The sequence below is a fragment of the Sphaerodactylus townsendi genome, linkage group LG01 (assembly GCF_021028975.2).
Source record: "Sphaerodactylus townsendi isolate TG3544 linkage group LG01, MPM_Stown_v2.3, whole genome shotgun sequence".
Taxonomy (NCBI): Eukaryota; Metazoa; Chordata; class Lepidosauria; order Squamata; family Sphaerodactylidae; genus Sphaerodactylus; species Sphaerodactylus townsendi.
The window spans coordinates 189,563,598-189,580,422 of NC_059425.1; positions in this window are offsets into that span (position 1 = coordinate 189,563,598).

Genomic DNA, 16,825 nt, shown 5'->3' on the forward strand with positions numbered 1-16,825 from the left:
GATGAGTAGAAAAATTTGACCCGGAAGGAAACTTGCATTCAACACATTTCGGTTTTTACACGTACTTCCTATTTCAGCCAATTTTATGTTTTCCAATCCTAAGCAAATGCTATTAACTTATCATAGGTTAATAGGATCTGCTTAATACTCTACCTAGTGTTTGCCCATAATGAGTAGGACAACTTTGACCCGTGAGGAAACTTGCATTCAACACATTTGGGGTTTTACACGTACTTACCATTTCAGCCAAATTCGTGTTTTGCAATCCGGAGCAAATGCTGTTAACTTATAATAGGTAATGGTATCTGCTCAAGACTCTACCTCTTGTTTGTCCACGATGAGTGGAACAAGTTTGACCCATGAGGAAACTTGTATTCAACACCTTTGCGGTTTTACACGTACTTACTATTTCAGCAAAATTTGTTTTGCAATCCTGAGCAAATGCTGTTAACTTATCACAGGTTAATGTGATCTGCTCAAGACTCTACCTAGTGTGTGTCCATGACGAGTCGTACAAGTTTGACCCATGAAGAAACTTACTTTCAACACATGTGGGGTTTTACACGTACTTACTATTTCAGCCAAATTTATGTTTTCCTACAGCAAATGCTGTTAACTTATCACAGGTTAATAGGATCTGCTGAAGACTATACCTAGTGTTTGCCCATGATGAGTAGGACGAGTTTGACCCATGAGGAAACTTGCCTTCAACACATTTGGGTTTTTACACTTTCTTATTATTTCAGCCAAATTCGTGTTTTGCAATCCTGAGCAAATGTTGTTATCATAGGTTAATGGGATATGTTCAATACTCTACCTAGTGTTTGTCCATGATGAGTAGGACAAGTTTGACCCGTGACGAAACTTGCATTCAACACATTTGGGGTTTACACGTACTTACTATTTCAGCCAAATTCGTGCTTTTCAATACTGAGCAAATTCTCTTAACTTATAATAGGTTAATGTTATCTGCTCAAGACGCCACCTAGTGTTTGTCCATGATGAGTAGGAGCAGTTTGACCCGTGAGGAAACTTGCGTTCAACACATTGGGGGTTTTACACGTACTTACTATTTCAGCCAAATTCGTCTTTTGCAATCCTGAACAAATTCTGTTAACTTATAATAGGTTAATGGGATCTGCTCAAGACGCCACCTAGTGTTTGTCCATGATGAGTAGGAGCAGTTTGACTTGTGAGGAAACTTGCATTCAACACATTTGGGGTTTCACAGGCACTTACTATTTCAGCCAATTTGGTGCTTTGCAATCCTGAGCAAATGCTGTTAACTTTCCAAAGGATAATGGGATCTGCTGAAGATGCCACCTAGTGTTTGTCCATAATGTGTAGGACAAGGTTGACCCATGAGGAAACTTGCATTCAGCACATTTGGAGTTTTACAGTCACTATTTCAGCCAAATTCGTGTTTTGCAATCCTTAACAAATGCTGTTAACTTATCATAGGTTAATGGGATCTGCTCAAGATGTGACCTAGTGATTGTCCATGATAAGTAGGAGCAGTTTGACCCACGAGGAAACTTGCATTCAACACATTTGGAGTTTTACAGTCACTATTTCAGCCAAATTCGTGTTTTGCAATCCTGAACAAATGCTTTTATCATAGGTAAACGGGATCTGCTCAAGGCGCCACCTAGTGTTTGTCCATGATGAGTAGGAGCAGTTTGACCCATGAGGAAACTTGCATTCAATAATTTGGAATTTTACAGTCAGTATTTCAGCCAAATTCGTGTTTTGCAATCCTGAACAAATGCTGTTAACTTATCATATGTTAATGGGACCTGCTCAAGACACCCCCTAGTGTTTGTCCACGATGATTAGGAGCAGTTTGACCCATGAGGAAACTTGCATTGAACACATTTGTGGTTTTACCGGCACTTACTATTTCAGCCTAATTCGTGTTTTGCCATTTTGAGCAAACATTGTTAACATACCATACGTCAATGAGATCCTCTCAAAACTCCACCTAGTGTTTGTCCAAGATGCGTAGGAGCAGTTTGACCCATGAGGAAACTTGCATTCAATACATTTGGGGTTTTACACGTACTTACTATTTCAGCCAAATTCGACTTTAGCAAACCTGAACAAATGCTGTTAACTTATCATAGGTTAATGGGATCTGCTCATGCCTCTACCTAGTGTTTGTCCATGATGAGTAGGAGCAGTTTGACCCGTGAGGAAACTTGCATTCAACACATTTGGGGTTTTCACAGGTACTTACTATTTCAGCCAAATAGGTGTTTTGCAATCCTCTGCAAATGCTGTTAACTTATGATAGGTTAATGGGATCTGCTCAAGACGCCACCTAGTGTTTGTCCATGATGAGTAGGAGCAGTTTGACCCATATGGAAACTTGCGTTCAACACATTGGGGGTTTTACACGTACTTACTATTTCAGCCAAATTCGTCTTTTGCAATCCTGAACAAATGCTGTTAACTTATCATAGGTTAATGGGATCTGCTCTTTTTTTTTGTTAATTTTTTTTTATTTTATTAAAGATTAGAAACAGATGTATACAATAAAAATAAGATTTACAATTGTCTCCCTATGTCTCTTACAGAAAAGATTGCTAATGTTTTACAATCCCAAAAGCTATTCAAACATATTAAGAGCGTTTCAACAAAAATATAATATCATCGTTCGTGTAGAAAGTAACTGACCCATCAGGTTTATGAGACATAAGAAAATTTTCGTAAATACATGACTATAAGAAAGAAATTGAGCATATGAGAGTAGTAGGGAGGAGGAGAGAAAGAGTGAGAACTAGGAGAGAAGATCTGGAAGGTGTAAGTGAAAGAGAAAAGAAAAGGTCAATAAAGGAGAGTGAGAGAGTAAAAGAAAACTGGAGGAGAAAAAAAGAGTTTGGACTTCACTCTTAGCTTTTAAAATTATAAATATATAAACCATATCTACTTAAGAGTTACAAATCCATTCTAGTATAAATTTATCAACATACTGCAGATACAAAGATAGTTTGTTATATTCTTTGTTTATTTGCAAAAAATTTTACTAATGGTTGCCATATCATCTAAGAAATTTTCTATTGTAACTGTAATGTAATAAACTTGACAGTTTATCATCATAAGTCAGTAAGTTCAACTAGTTGTGTCATCCAGTCCCTCTTCAGAGGGAGTTGTGGACATCTTCTCCATTTTTTGGCTTAATTGTATTCTCTGCCGCGCACTATCATATACAAAGGTAAATTTTCTGTTTTTTTTCCTTATTTTAAATTCGACATATTACTAATAAAAAATAATTCTGGTGTGAAGTTCATAAATTCTATATCTAGAATTTCCTTCATGAGACATAATTTTCATACATTACGCCAAAATTTTGGGGCTTAACTTTATATTGCCCACCAGAGATGAATAAAGGTCCCAGCTTCAGTTTGACATTTCCAACATTTATCCAAATGGTTTTCTACATTCTAGCTAATTTGAGAGTTTGATATAAATACCATCTGTGTAGCATTTTATAATAATTTTCCTTTTAATCGTATTGATTACTGTAAGTTTTAATTTTTTGAAATTCCATAATTTTTTTCCCATAAGCTTCCAAACTGATTTCCCTATTCAGGTCTTGGGCCCACCTGATCATACAGTGTTTTACCTGTTCATCTGCCCACAGCTCTTTTTCTGGAATATTTTTGTATACAATTTACTTTGTGACAATTCCTGCTTAAGCGGTTTTTAGTGTTTTCTAACAAAAAAAAGATTCTTTTTTAACTTTCAAAACCCTTAATTTTACTTCTCACTTTTAAATTTTTCCAGCAAATTGTTGGTAATTTAGAAACCATTGGCATCTCTGTATTATTAATTAGGATATCTTGCTTTCTTCTATCATTCCTATATTCATCCCTCATTTTTTTATAATCAAATCTATTGTATCTTAACAACTCAGTATTGTCTTCGGAACCTCTATTTTTAAGGCTTCCCTGTGAGTGAAAGTTTCAGCCTGGTGTTTGAGTGATGTTTTTTCCTTTTGTAGTCTTCCCAGATCTTAAATATGGATTTCCTTATCGCATGGTCCATAAACACCTTAAATTCTTTACCGTGTGCAAACCAAATATAAAAGTGCCATCCAAAAAATAAGTCCGATCCCTCTAAATTAAGTAATTCTCTATCTTCTAGTGTCACCCATTCTCGAAACCAAAGTAAACCTGATGCCTTATGATAAAGTTCTAAATTAGGAAACCCCAACCCACCTCTTTTTATGTCATCACATAATACTCTATAACTTATTCTTGGTTTTCCCTTCCCCCAAATAAATTTACATAAATCTTTCTTACATTTCCTAAAGAATTTCCCCGAAATAATAATAGGTAAATTCTGAAAAAGAAAGTTCATTGTGGCTAAGACAGTCATTTTAATTAGTGCAATTTTGCCCAATATTGATAAGTTCAGTTTTGACCATTTTTGAAGATTTTCTGCTATTTTCTTCCAGTGTAATTCGTAATTGTTTTCAAATAGTAAAATATTAAAGTTTGTTAGAAAAATCCCTAAATATTTAACTTTTTTCACTATTGTGAATTTTAAAGTTTCTTCAATTTTTCTTTTTTTATTTGGGTTTATATTAAAGATCAATATTTTGGTCTTATTTTCATTGACTTTTAATCCGGACAGCTCGCTATATTTTTTTATCTCTTTTTTGAATACTTCCATTGATTTTTGTGTTGGATCCAAAAAAATCACCAAATCGTCAGCGAATGCCCTGATTTTATACTCAAATTTTCTTTCTTTTATTCCTTTAACTTCGTTATTTGTTTTTATATTTAGAATAAATGGTTCTAGGGATAAAATAAAAAGTAAGGGGGAAAGTGGGCAGCCCTGTCTTGTTCCTTTTTGAATATTGAATGGCTCTGACAGCTCACCATTAACTTTTATTTTTGCTTTTTGGTTTTGGTAAATTGCATTAATCCATTTTTGGAATTTCTCTCCGCTGTTTGCTCTTTTTAGTATTTCTTTCATATATTCCCAATTTAAGTTATCAAATGCCTTTTCCAAGTCAATAAAAATCATCGCTGCTTGCTGATTAATTTTTTTTTGCAGTAATTCAATCATATTTAGAGTTAATCTAATATTATTTCTAATGTATCTATTAGGCAAAAAACCATTCTGTTCTTTACTTATCGTCTCATTAAGAGCCTGTTTTAATCGTTCAGCTAAGATTGATGCGAAAATTTTATAGTCGCAGTTTAGCAACGAGATGGGCCTATAATTTTTCACATTAGATGGATCATTTCCTTCCTTTGGTATGACTGTAATGATAGCCTCTTTCCACGAATCTGGTATAGTTTCTGATTTTTTAATATTACTCAACATCTGGAACATAGTTGGTGTAATTTGTTCACAAAGTGCTTTGTAAAATTCATTAGGGATACCATCTGGCCCTGGTGATTTATTTATTTTTAAGTTTTTAATTGCTTTTTGTAGTTCTTCCAAAGTTATATCTTGGTTCAGCATTTCTTTTTGTTCATCACTTATTATTGGAATGTTGTTAATATCTTCGTAACTATGTTTCTCTTTCTCTTCTTGGGAATAAAGTTTACTATAGAATTCCACAAATTGATTTAATATGTCTTTTTGTTTTGTATATTCTTTTCCTTTCTTTAGTTATTATTGCTATTTTTTTACTTTGTATTTGTTGTCTAATTTTCCAGGCCATCCATTTTCCACATTTGTTTGCTTGTTCGTAATTATTCAATTTAGTTATTCTTATTTTTTTTTCCATATCTGATACATATATCATAGTTAGTTGGTTTTGCATTTTGTTTAATTCTTGCAGCAAATTTCTATTTTTAGGCCTCAATAATAATTGTCTTTCTATTTCTGATATTTTCCCTTTAATTTCTAATTCTAGCCTATCTTTTTCTTTTTTCCATCTGATATTTTCTCTTATCATTAAGCCTCTCACGAAGGCTTTATATGTATCCCAAATAACATTTATTCCTGTATCTTGAGTTTTGTTTATTTCAAAAAATTCCTTCGATTCTATTCTAAGTTTTTCCAAAACTTTCTCTTTTTTCAATAAATAACTGTTCATTTTCCACACACCTCTTTTAGAAGGTGCCTTCACCGACCAAACTATAGGTTTGTGGTCTGAGAATGTTTTTGGTTCTATTTTTATATTCTCTGTTTTTAGGCATAGATCTTTAGTAGCCCATAACATATCAATCCTGGAAAAGGAACCGTATTGTTTCGCATGGTAGGTATATTCTTTGCTGTTTCCATTTAATAATCGCCACACATCTTTTAAGTCTAGAAATTCTGCTAGCTCAAAAAAAGTCTTTGGTAGCTTACCTCGTGCTAATTTTCCCCTCTTCAGTGTACATTTATCTAAAGAAGTTGAAACTACCCCATTTAAATCTCCCATTAAACAAACACTGTTATATGAAAATTCCTTAATTTTTTCCAGGAGTGAATTGTAAAAATCCCCTTTATTCTCATTTGGTCCGTACACTCCTATCAGTAGTATTTTTTGGTTATCCCAGTTTAATTCAACTCCCAGAAACCTTCCCTTTTTATCTTTAAACAATAATTTTGGTTTGTATTGCTCTTTTATGTATAAGGCCACTCCTTTCTTCTTCTTTTTTTCAATTGCCGCAACAAAACATTCTCCCAACTTTGGGTTTAGTATTAACTTAATATCTTCTTTTCGAATATGCGTCTCTTGCAAACAAATAATATCAAAAGCATTTTTACCCAAATAATGAAAAGTTTTTCTTCTTTTTTCCGGAGAATTAAGTCCGTTGACATTCCAAGAAATAAATTTAACATTCATGTTAATACAATTAATTAATTAATAATAATTTAAAGGTTAAACAACAAAAATTAATTCACCACTTACTTATTACACCACACTCACTGTTCCTGTTCAAAGTCTTTCTTGAGTTTTTCGAAAAAAGATTGTGCCTGGGGGATAGATAGTAGTCTGTAGAATTTCGTTTTGTATTTAAGTTGTAAGCCTTCCACCTCTTCCCACCTGAAAATAATATGATTGTCTTTTAGGAAGCTTGTCAGGAAATTATAACTCTTTCTTCTATTTAGTATCCAGACTGGAACTTCCTTGAGTATTATTATATCCTTAGTGTCAATTTTCATTTTTATTTTGGAGTTCTTCTTTAGGATCTCACCTCTTGTTTGTAGCCTTGTAAAAAAAACCAACACGTCTCTGTCCTTTTTCATTTCATCTGACTTTTTTGAGTTTATTCTTATGATTTTAGAGATGTCTTCCTCTAGTATATCTTCATCTATGTCAATAAATTTAGCTAAGTGTTGTATCATTTTTTTGTCTATATCTTCTCCTTTTTCTTCTGGAATTCCCCGAAATCTGAGAATATTTTCTTTCTGTCTCAATTCTATTAAAGCACATTGTTTTGCTGTTTTTTCAGCTTCTTCTTCCAGTAAATTAATTTTCCCTTCGAATCTGCCATTTATCAAATCTTGTTTTTCCAACTTTTCCTCCAAAGTCTTCACTGTTTTTTCCATGACTTTCAGTTGGATCAAATCACTTTTCATAGCTGTTAAGTCCTTATCAATTTTCTGAAAGTTTGTTTCAAATGACACCAGTTTATTCTCTAATCCATTCATTTTGTTTTCCAAACCGCTTAATTTTGTTGATGTTTCTTTTTTCATTACTTCCATTACTTCTAAAAGTTGGTCCATTTTAAGTTCCATTTCTGATTTTTCCACTCTGTCTGGTATACTCTGCTTCCTTGTCTTATGCATTATACTGTCTCTTTAAATCTCTTCTTATTCCAACTCTCATTGATTTCAGCCTCTTCTTTTCCCTGTTATTTCTCAATAATCTTCTTGCTTTTCTCTTCAGCTGTCACTCATTATTTAGTAGATCTTTCCTATATATTTTTTTTAATTCACTTAAGTCTTCTTTTGCCAGTCTCTCGTCTTCTGATTTGTTTTGGTTCGTGCGCGCGTGCGCGCGTGCGCGCGTGCGCGTTTTGTTGTTTCTCTTCCGTCTCTCTTTCCTCTATCGTCGCGCGCTTGCGCACCTCACAGCTTACAGTTCCCTTTCTCCCCAGCTACTCGTAAGTAATCTTCCCTTTTGTTTTTAGATTCAGGGGGCAAGACGTTTTTGTAATGTTATTTCAACTAATAACTTTACTTAAATAACACCAGTCTCTCCCGTTTTTTCGTCTCCCCTTCTCTCCCAGTTGTTTGCTACTGCGCACAGGTCTCTGCAATGTCCGTTAGTTAGGATTTCTCCGTCTTTACTATGCCCTCTCCTTTCAACCTTCCAGGCAAACGCCCTTACTTTTGCTAAGTCCTCTAGTAAGAATTTGAGGAGGGTTGTTAAGGCTCGGGTGGTAGTTTCGCTTACCGCACTGTAAGGTTTTTCGTCAATCAGCCTGGGGAGAGTCAAGCCAGCTCGCCGGGGGCTCAGGACGAACTCCTCGTCTCTCCCAGCGGACGAATGATGAAGAGACTTTTTATTGTCCTTCTTCGGTCCCCTTCTTGTCCAAGGGGAATTCCCTCTCCCCCAAACCCTCTGATAGAGTTGGGCTTGAGAGCAGGGAAACGCCAAAAAATTTTCAATTGCGGCAGCACCAAGCATACGCGTCCTACCCGTCCCTTTCACAACCCGGGATCTGCTCTTAATGCCAACTAGTGTTTGTCCATGATGAGTAGGAGCAGTTTGACCCGTGAGGAAATTTGCATTCAACCCATTTGGGGTTTTACATGTACTTACTATTTCTGCCAAATTCATGATGAAGAAAGTGCATTTTGTGTTGAAATGTGCCAGGTTACTTGTAAGAACATAAGAACATAACAACTATCTGCTTGATCAGGCCAGAGTCCATCTAATCCAGCACTCTGCTACTCACAGTGGCCCACCAGGTGCCTTTGGGAGTTCACATGCAGGATGTGAAAGCAATGGCCTGCTGCTGCTGCTGCTCCTGAGCACCTGTTCTGCTAAGGCATTTGCAATCTGAGATCAAGGAGGATCAAGATTGGTAGCCATAGATCGAGTTCTCCTCCATAAATCTGTCCAAGCCCCTTTGAAGCTATCCAGGTTGGTTGCCATCACCACCTCCTGTGGCAGCATATTCCAAACACCAATCACACGTTGTGTGAAGAAGTGTTTCCTTTTATTAGTCCTAATTCTTCCCCCAGCATTTTCAATGAATGCCCCCTGGTTCTATTATTGTGAGAAAGAGAGAAAAATGTCTCTCTGTCTACATTTTCTACCCCATGCTTAATTTTATAGACTTCAATCATATCCCCCCTCAGATGTCTCCTCTCCAAACTAGAGTCCGAAATGCTGCAGCCTCTCCTCATAAGGAAGGTGTTCCAGTCCCTTCCTCATTGCCGTTCTCTGCACTTTTTCTATCACTTTGTTATCCTTTTAGAGATGCGGCGACCAGAACTGCACACAGTACTCCAAGTGCGGTCACACCACTGCTTTATATAAGGGCATGACAATATTTGCAGTTTTATTATCAACTAATTATCCCCAGCATAGAGTTTGCCTTTTTCATAGCTGCCATTGTGTACTTGAATTGTACTTGTGTTACTTGATTATGCAAAACCATCTCTCATTGTTGAACTGTATAGTAATGTAAGTGGTTATATTGAAGGAAATGCTGCATTGGAGTTGGAATATGACTTGTTTGCAATTGGAGTGTGCTGTGACCTCAAGTCAATTGTAATTCTTTGGCACTGGGAAATAAAGCATGTGAGTGTTTTGGGTATGTGAGAAATAGTTTCCTTTTTCTGTACTTATGGGTTCCTAACTTATTTCCCATATTAGGGGTTGTCTCCTCTCACTTTTGTGGGTGATGTTCCTAGGGGATTTACAGTAGAAAGTTGACAGTGTGGCCCAAAAGGACTTTTACATCTTTAGCTGCTCAGAGGCCCCTGATTATCTGCTTATTGAATGAGGCCGATGTTTTTGACACAGGTGAGATCGATAAGGGGGAGGGTATTTACCAGATTCCAAACGGTAAAAGTGACACATCTCCCACTGGAGAAAAGTCTAGGAATAATGTGAGCTAGCTGTATCTATGCACACTAGATGTATCTGAGTCCATGGTAGATGTCTGCATAGCATTTCTGAGAATTGTCTCTATGCACCGTATGGGGAAAGTCTGCATTTTATCAATACACACTAGTTAAATCCAAGTCCCCAGCAGAAGAGTTCTCTCTCTATATGCATAATGTCTCCTGTGTAAGTCTTTTGTGAAGAATAAACCTGCTCTCTCATAAAGGATGGCATTCCAGCACGCTCTTGCCAACCTGTTCCTGCTACATTTATGAGTGCCCTGAAGTTTCTGTCTAGCCACAAAGAGTGTAGGAAAGAGTCAGCACAGAGCAGCTATACAAAAACTTTGTTTTCTACATACCCTTTTGGCAAACACATTCCTAATGCTGCTTTTGAGAATGAGCCCTATAAGAAGTTAACTGAGAATGAGGATACAGACCTGCCTTGTCCCAAAAGGTTCCCCAGTTCCTACCAGTTCCGAAACCCTCTGCCTTACACCATCTTCTCATCCATGCATTGACCCTGTAGCTCCGCTTGCCCTGTGCGTAGAACAGGCAGTATTTCTGAGAATGCCACCTTGGGGGTCCTGGACTTGTTACCTAGCAGCCTGAATTTAGCCTCTGTACCTTCTACTATCCCTCAAGATATGTCCTTATTCAGTAAAACCTGCTGCTTCCAGAGACTGAGCCACAAAGCTAATAGGAAGTCCCACCTCTCAGAAACCTGGGGCAAGCACACGGCCAAGACAAAGAGAAAAAAGAAAAGTCCTGTTAAAAACCCCTGTTAAAAAGATGTGGCTAAAAAGATGTGGCTTTGAGAAAAGCCTCCAAAATAAAACAAGAGCTCACTCAGCCCTTTCTGTCCCACTCCTCTTCTCCACTGCTACTCCTCTCTGCTGCTTCCAGAGACTGAGCCACACAGCTAAAACCAATTCTGACAAAACAAAATGGAGCATAATGCCTCTACACATTATTTTATTTACTTTAATTATACCCCACCTTTCTCCCAACTTACATTATCCAGAAGCTGACATTGTTTCCCTCTCTGCCCATTTTATCCTCACAACAGCCCTGTGAGATAGGTTAGGCTAAAAATGCGTGACTGGCCCGAGGTCACCCAGTGAGCTTTCGTGGCAGAGAAGTGGGGACCTGAACGTGGTTTTCCTGGATTCTGGTTTGATGCTTTAGCCATTACATCAGGATGAAAACAACACATTCTTTTCAGTAATACTTGCAGATGATATGAAGAAGCTGCCACAATAGTCCTGGTGAATGGAATATACTTACTAGAAACCCTGGAGCTGGTCAGATGTGCATTTTCCTTTCAGAAAATATTTCCAGAGAGAATGAGGATAATAGCAGAGAAAATTCTGTTGAGAAAACCTAAGTTCTCTTTTTAAAATGGGAATCACTAGTTCCTTTAGAAACACGTTAATATTAATAAAATGTCCTTGGATAATATATCGATCTATTTAAAACATCACATCTTGTCTTGACAATGAACCCCTGTATTGATAAGTAAACATTTGAGGAAGCCAGGAGTGAAAATAAACATCATGAAATATCACAAATTCCCATGTAACCCAGCAAAGGGATTTATTCATTTCTTTTGAAAAAACCAAACCCCTGAGTACATAAAGAACAGCCAAAAAGAAGCAAAAGAGGGCCTGCAGTTCCCCATGCTGCTGTAGTTTGCTAGATCTTCAATGAATCTTTTGATACATTTAAGCTCACAAAGTCCTGAATTGTTTTTTAAAAATGTACACACATACATACATATATAATACAAAGCCATGGAATGCCATGTTTAATTAATGACTTGAAAAATTTACAGAATTCACCTACAAGCATTTGTGAAGATTTATAGGCAGATGTAGAAATGTACACATAAAATTCACTGGCCTTGTCCAGTGTGATCAAGTCTTACTAAGCATCTAAATCAGCAAAATTAAGACAATCTCTGAAGCAGAATAAAATACTGATCCCATGTAATGGTGGCTATGATTTGGTCTCATTAAATCAACTCTGACGTGATACTCAGTTGTTTTCCATACAGCGTTGTCATGACTGACTAATTCGAATGAGATCAAAGGTCTTCAGATCCAAACTCGTAGCTTGTACTGAACTGAGGGTGGGGGAAGCTGACTCGGATGCAGAAAAGGCCCACAAACATTTCCCGTTTTCCGCAGACGGTCCATTGCACCACCTGTGCATGAAGATGAGGAACTGTCTCTCAGTGTAGCCACAGCAGTGCAGGATTGATAGCCAGACCTTCAGTACTACATAACACACTATACTCTCCTTCCGCATGTCAGGGCTGCGACCCTGCCAGTAGCCTCCATCTCCCAGTAAATTTCTGTTTCCCCAGTTATCCCCATTCCCGCCGCTGGGAAGGACCGCCCACTCCCACCTGTATATATACTGGAACTGAGGGCAAGAACCCTCAGTTCCAGGACCCTGTAGTATAGGGCAACACATATCAATAAAGTTTGTTTCTTTGTTTCAAAGTCGACTTTGTCTGAGTGTGTCCAGCCTTACATTGTGCTGGAACACCTTTCTCACACTCCACTGTATCCAGATCTGCGCAGCATGGCTGGGCGAGGAGAGTACTCCACTCCGGCAGACCTCTCCTCCATTGAAAGAGGAGACGCTCCCCTCCAATGCGAATCATGGACGGGAGTCGGCACCCTGCACCAAGTGGGAACGATACAGCGGTTCCGCCTGATGACGTTCCTCGCAGAGTCCCAGGACCCGGAGCAAGGAAGGAACCGAGAAAGGGACGAGCAGCGCCAGGCTGACCCAGCGCTGCAACTACGATCCTCCAAACTGAGCAGAGAACGGGACCAAGTACGGACTGATCTCTCAATCCTGCAGCAACAAGTGGCCTCGCTAATGGCCGAACGCAACCACGAATGACCCTCACCGATCATGAGCCCCCTGGCGGACTATGTGACCGGAGATCAGTTGATGGTTTCCACCCCTTCTCCCAGGCGGGCCCTTTACTAAATGCCGCCTCCCCCACCTGATTCGATTGCCGGACATCGGCCCCACAGGAACTTTAGGGTGACCTTCGATGGAAATCCAGACGAGCTCACCTTTTTTATGATACAGGCGGGTTCGTCCACGGGGCTGGCTTTCGGACAGACCATGGACGAGTTTTCGAACTAGGGACCCAGCTGAGGGGAGAGGCGGCGAACTGGCTGGTCGGCCTAGTGGAGGGAGACGCCTCGGAACTCTACAATCTGGAACACTTCCTGCTGGCCCTACGATGGAGATTTGAGGACCTGTTGACCGAGGAGAAGGCCTAGGCCACGCTCCGGCGGCTACAACAGGAATCCCGTTCAGTCAGCGAGTTCGCTGCGGAGTTCCGCAGGCTTGCCAGCTGCTTGCGAGGGTGGCCGGAGATGGTCCTGGTGCAGCTATTCAAGGACGCTCTCCACCCCAAAATTCTGCAATGGAGCCTGATCAATGGGGATCCGGAAACTCTGATGGAGTGGATCCACAGAGCGGGAGAAGCTGAATTGCGAATTCGTCAGGTAGAGCAGTCGGAACTACGATGGGCCCGCAACCAACGGCTGTTGAACCGTCCGTCCCACCAACCCACCGAAGAGAGGAATCCCCGGCCGGGAACCTCTGACAAAAGCCGGGCCAACCGTCGCCGCTTAGGCCTCTGCCTCGACTGCAGAGGGGAGGGCCACTTTGCCATGTCATGCCCCGGACACCGCACTCCAACCACGCCGGGGCCCTCCGACAACAGGCCCCACTCGAAAATCCCACCGCCAGCCACGAAACCCACCTTGTGCCCACACGCCGGGATGGTGTCGGTCGCCTCCACCCAGGGCGCCTCGGACGCGTACTCGAGCAACTCGGAGGCCTCGGTGACCTAAGACCCCAAGCCGGTGGGAAACGACAATGACCTGGCGTGAGGTGTGCTGATGCCCAGGTCACACCAACAGGCGCAACAACCCAAGTGAGTGCCCTCACTACCAAGTCGATAGTGGTCTCTGTCACACTATCAGTCCCGGGATCCCCAGCCACCACCTGTTCAGAGGCCCTCATCGACTCTGGGTGCTCATGCTGCTTAATCCACCCTGACCAGGTGGAAACGCTGGGCCTCCAATTGATCAAACTAAAGAACCCCATTCGCTTCGAGCAAATGGATGGGTCTTTGTTGGGGGGGGCATGCCACGCATAAATCAGAGCCAGTGACTGTTTCCTTTGCGGGGCTCACTGAACGCCGCCAATTTGTGGTGGCCAAGTTGGGAAGCTTCCCCCTTGTGCTGGGCATGCCTTGATTGGCATGCCACAACCCCGTGATCAAGTGGTCAGAACATTGAGTGTTACTCCCCAAACACCCCAGGGCGACTGATCTGCCCATCGAGAACTCTGCTTCGGCGGCACACGACTCCCCTTCAGGCGTTCCCCTCCCTACCGGGACTTGGCTAAGGCATTTGATGAAGGGGAATGCGACAACCCCCCCACCGGAGCACCGACTGCTCCATAGAACTGATCCCGGGGGCACTGGAGCACCGACTGCTCCATAGAACTGATCCCGGGGGCGCAGCAAATGAGCCCCAGGGAGCTTGACGCGCTGCGAGAGTTCTTGGACAAGAACGTGGCCAGGGGTTTCATCAGGGCCACAACTTCACACATGGGTGCCCCGTTCTGTTCCAGAAGAAGAAGGGTGGGACCCTGCGCCTCTGCATGGACTACCGGGGCCTCAACGCAGTCTCAAGGTCTAACAAATACCCCCTCCCGCTAATCAAGGACCTTTTGAATCTGCGCGAGGCGTACTTCCGCGTTCGCATCGCGGAGGGCCACGAGCACCTTCAACACCCCCCTGGGCCAATTCGAATATCTCATGATGCCTTTTGTGTTAAAGGGGAACCCTGGGGTGTTTATGAATGTGATTAACAAGGCCCTGCACAATTTGTTGTTCAAGGGGGTCGTTGTGTACTTGGATGACGTCCTCATCTATTCCGACGACATGGTGTCGCACACTGCTTTGGTGCTCACGGTACTCCGCCGCCTCATTGATCATGAGCTCTACGCAAAACTCTCCAAGTGCGAGTTTCACAGGGACCGGGTGGACTTCCTGGGGTATCGGATCTCAGGGTGGAAATGGACCCGGACAAGGTGCAAGCGGTCATCGACTGGCCGGTTCCCCATACCCGCAGACACCTTCAGTCGTTCCTTGGCTTTGCCAACTTTTACAGGGACTTAATTCCGGACTTAGCATCCATCGCTCTCCCCCTCACAGACCTCCTTCGCACAAAAGGGGCTGGGCCAGGAGGGGGGCGGCCAGGGGCTCCCATCAATTGGTCCCCTGCCTGTAGACGGTTTTCCAAACCCTGAAGGCTGCGTTCACAATGGAGCCAGTCCTAGTCCATGCCAATCCAAACAAACAGTTTATTGTGCATGTCGACACATCCGATGTGGCCATGGGGGCTGCCTTATTACAGAGGGGGGAGGATGGGAAACTCCATGCCTGCGCTTTTCTGTCTCGCAAGTTCTCTGGGTCCGAACTGAATTGGACGGTGGGGGACAAGGAGACAAGTGTGATCCGCTGTGCCCTGGCGGCCTGGCGGCACTGGCTGGAGAGAGCTCTCCTTCCATTCGAGGTCTGGACGGACCACAAGAATCTAGCCTTCCTGAAGTCTCCCAGCCGGCTCTCCGCAAAACAATTGCGCTGGGCAGACTTTTTTGCCAGGTTCAATTTCACCCTGAATTTTTTCCCAGGGAAGAACAACCAATTGGCGATGCACTCTCCCGTCTCCCAGAATCCTCCCCAGCAGAAGAGCGTCCCGTCGGGACTGTGTTCTCCCCCTCACAACTGGGCTTGCAGGCAGTCACCAGGTCTCGCACCAAAGCACGCAGGTCGGATCCTGGCGTTGCGCCGACCCTCCCCCTGAGCCTTGAAGCAAATCTCCGCACGCACTCGTTGTCCATCCCTGACGCAGACCGGGAGGAGGGCGCTCTCACCGATAGGGGAGGCCTTTGGTGGAAGGGAGCCCAGGTTTACGTCCCAGCGACCCTGCGGGGGAAAATCCTCGCCGGTTGCCACGATGCCAAGTTGGCTGGACACTGGGGCTTTGTCAAGACTCTCCACCTAACGAGACAGCAGTTCTGGTGGCCCTCCCTCCGCAAGGATGTAGCTGATTACATAGCGGGGTGCCCAACCTGCGTGGCTGCGAAGAATGTCACGGGGAGGCAACCTGGGTTGTTGCAACCATTCCCCAGCCCTGATGCTCCGTGGCGGCACATCTCCATGGACTTTATCATGGACCTGCCAGCCAGTGGTGGGAAAACTGTTTGGGTAGTAGTGAACCTCTTCTCCAAACAGGCAAGGGACCCCTGTCGGCTCCAAAATTGGCACGCATGTTCCTCACCCACGTCTACCACCTACACGGGGCCCCCCGCAAGATCGTATCGGACTGCGGGCCACAGTTTGTCTCCCGCTTCTGGTGGGAGTTCATGAAGCTGCTGGGGGTAGAACTGGGGCTCTCGTCTGCATACCACGCGGCAACCGACGGCCAGACCGAACGTGTTAACGGCATCCTGGAGCAATATCTCCATTGTTACGTAAACAGGCACAATGACAACTGGGCGCCCCTCCTCCCCTTCGCGGAATATGCCTATAACAACGCAGTTCACTCCAGCATGGGACAAAGCCCCTTCAAAATTGTTTATGGGCACGACAATGCACCTTTCCCCCAGGAGGGGGAGCCCCGGACGGGCCGCTGGACCTACAGGAATGGATTGCATCCCTATGCGACACTTGGACCGCAGCGTTGGAGTCCTTAACCAAGGC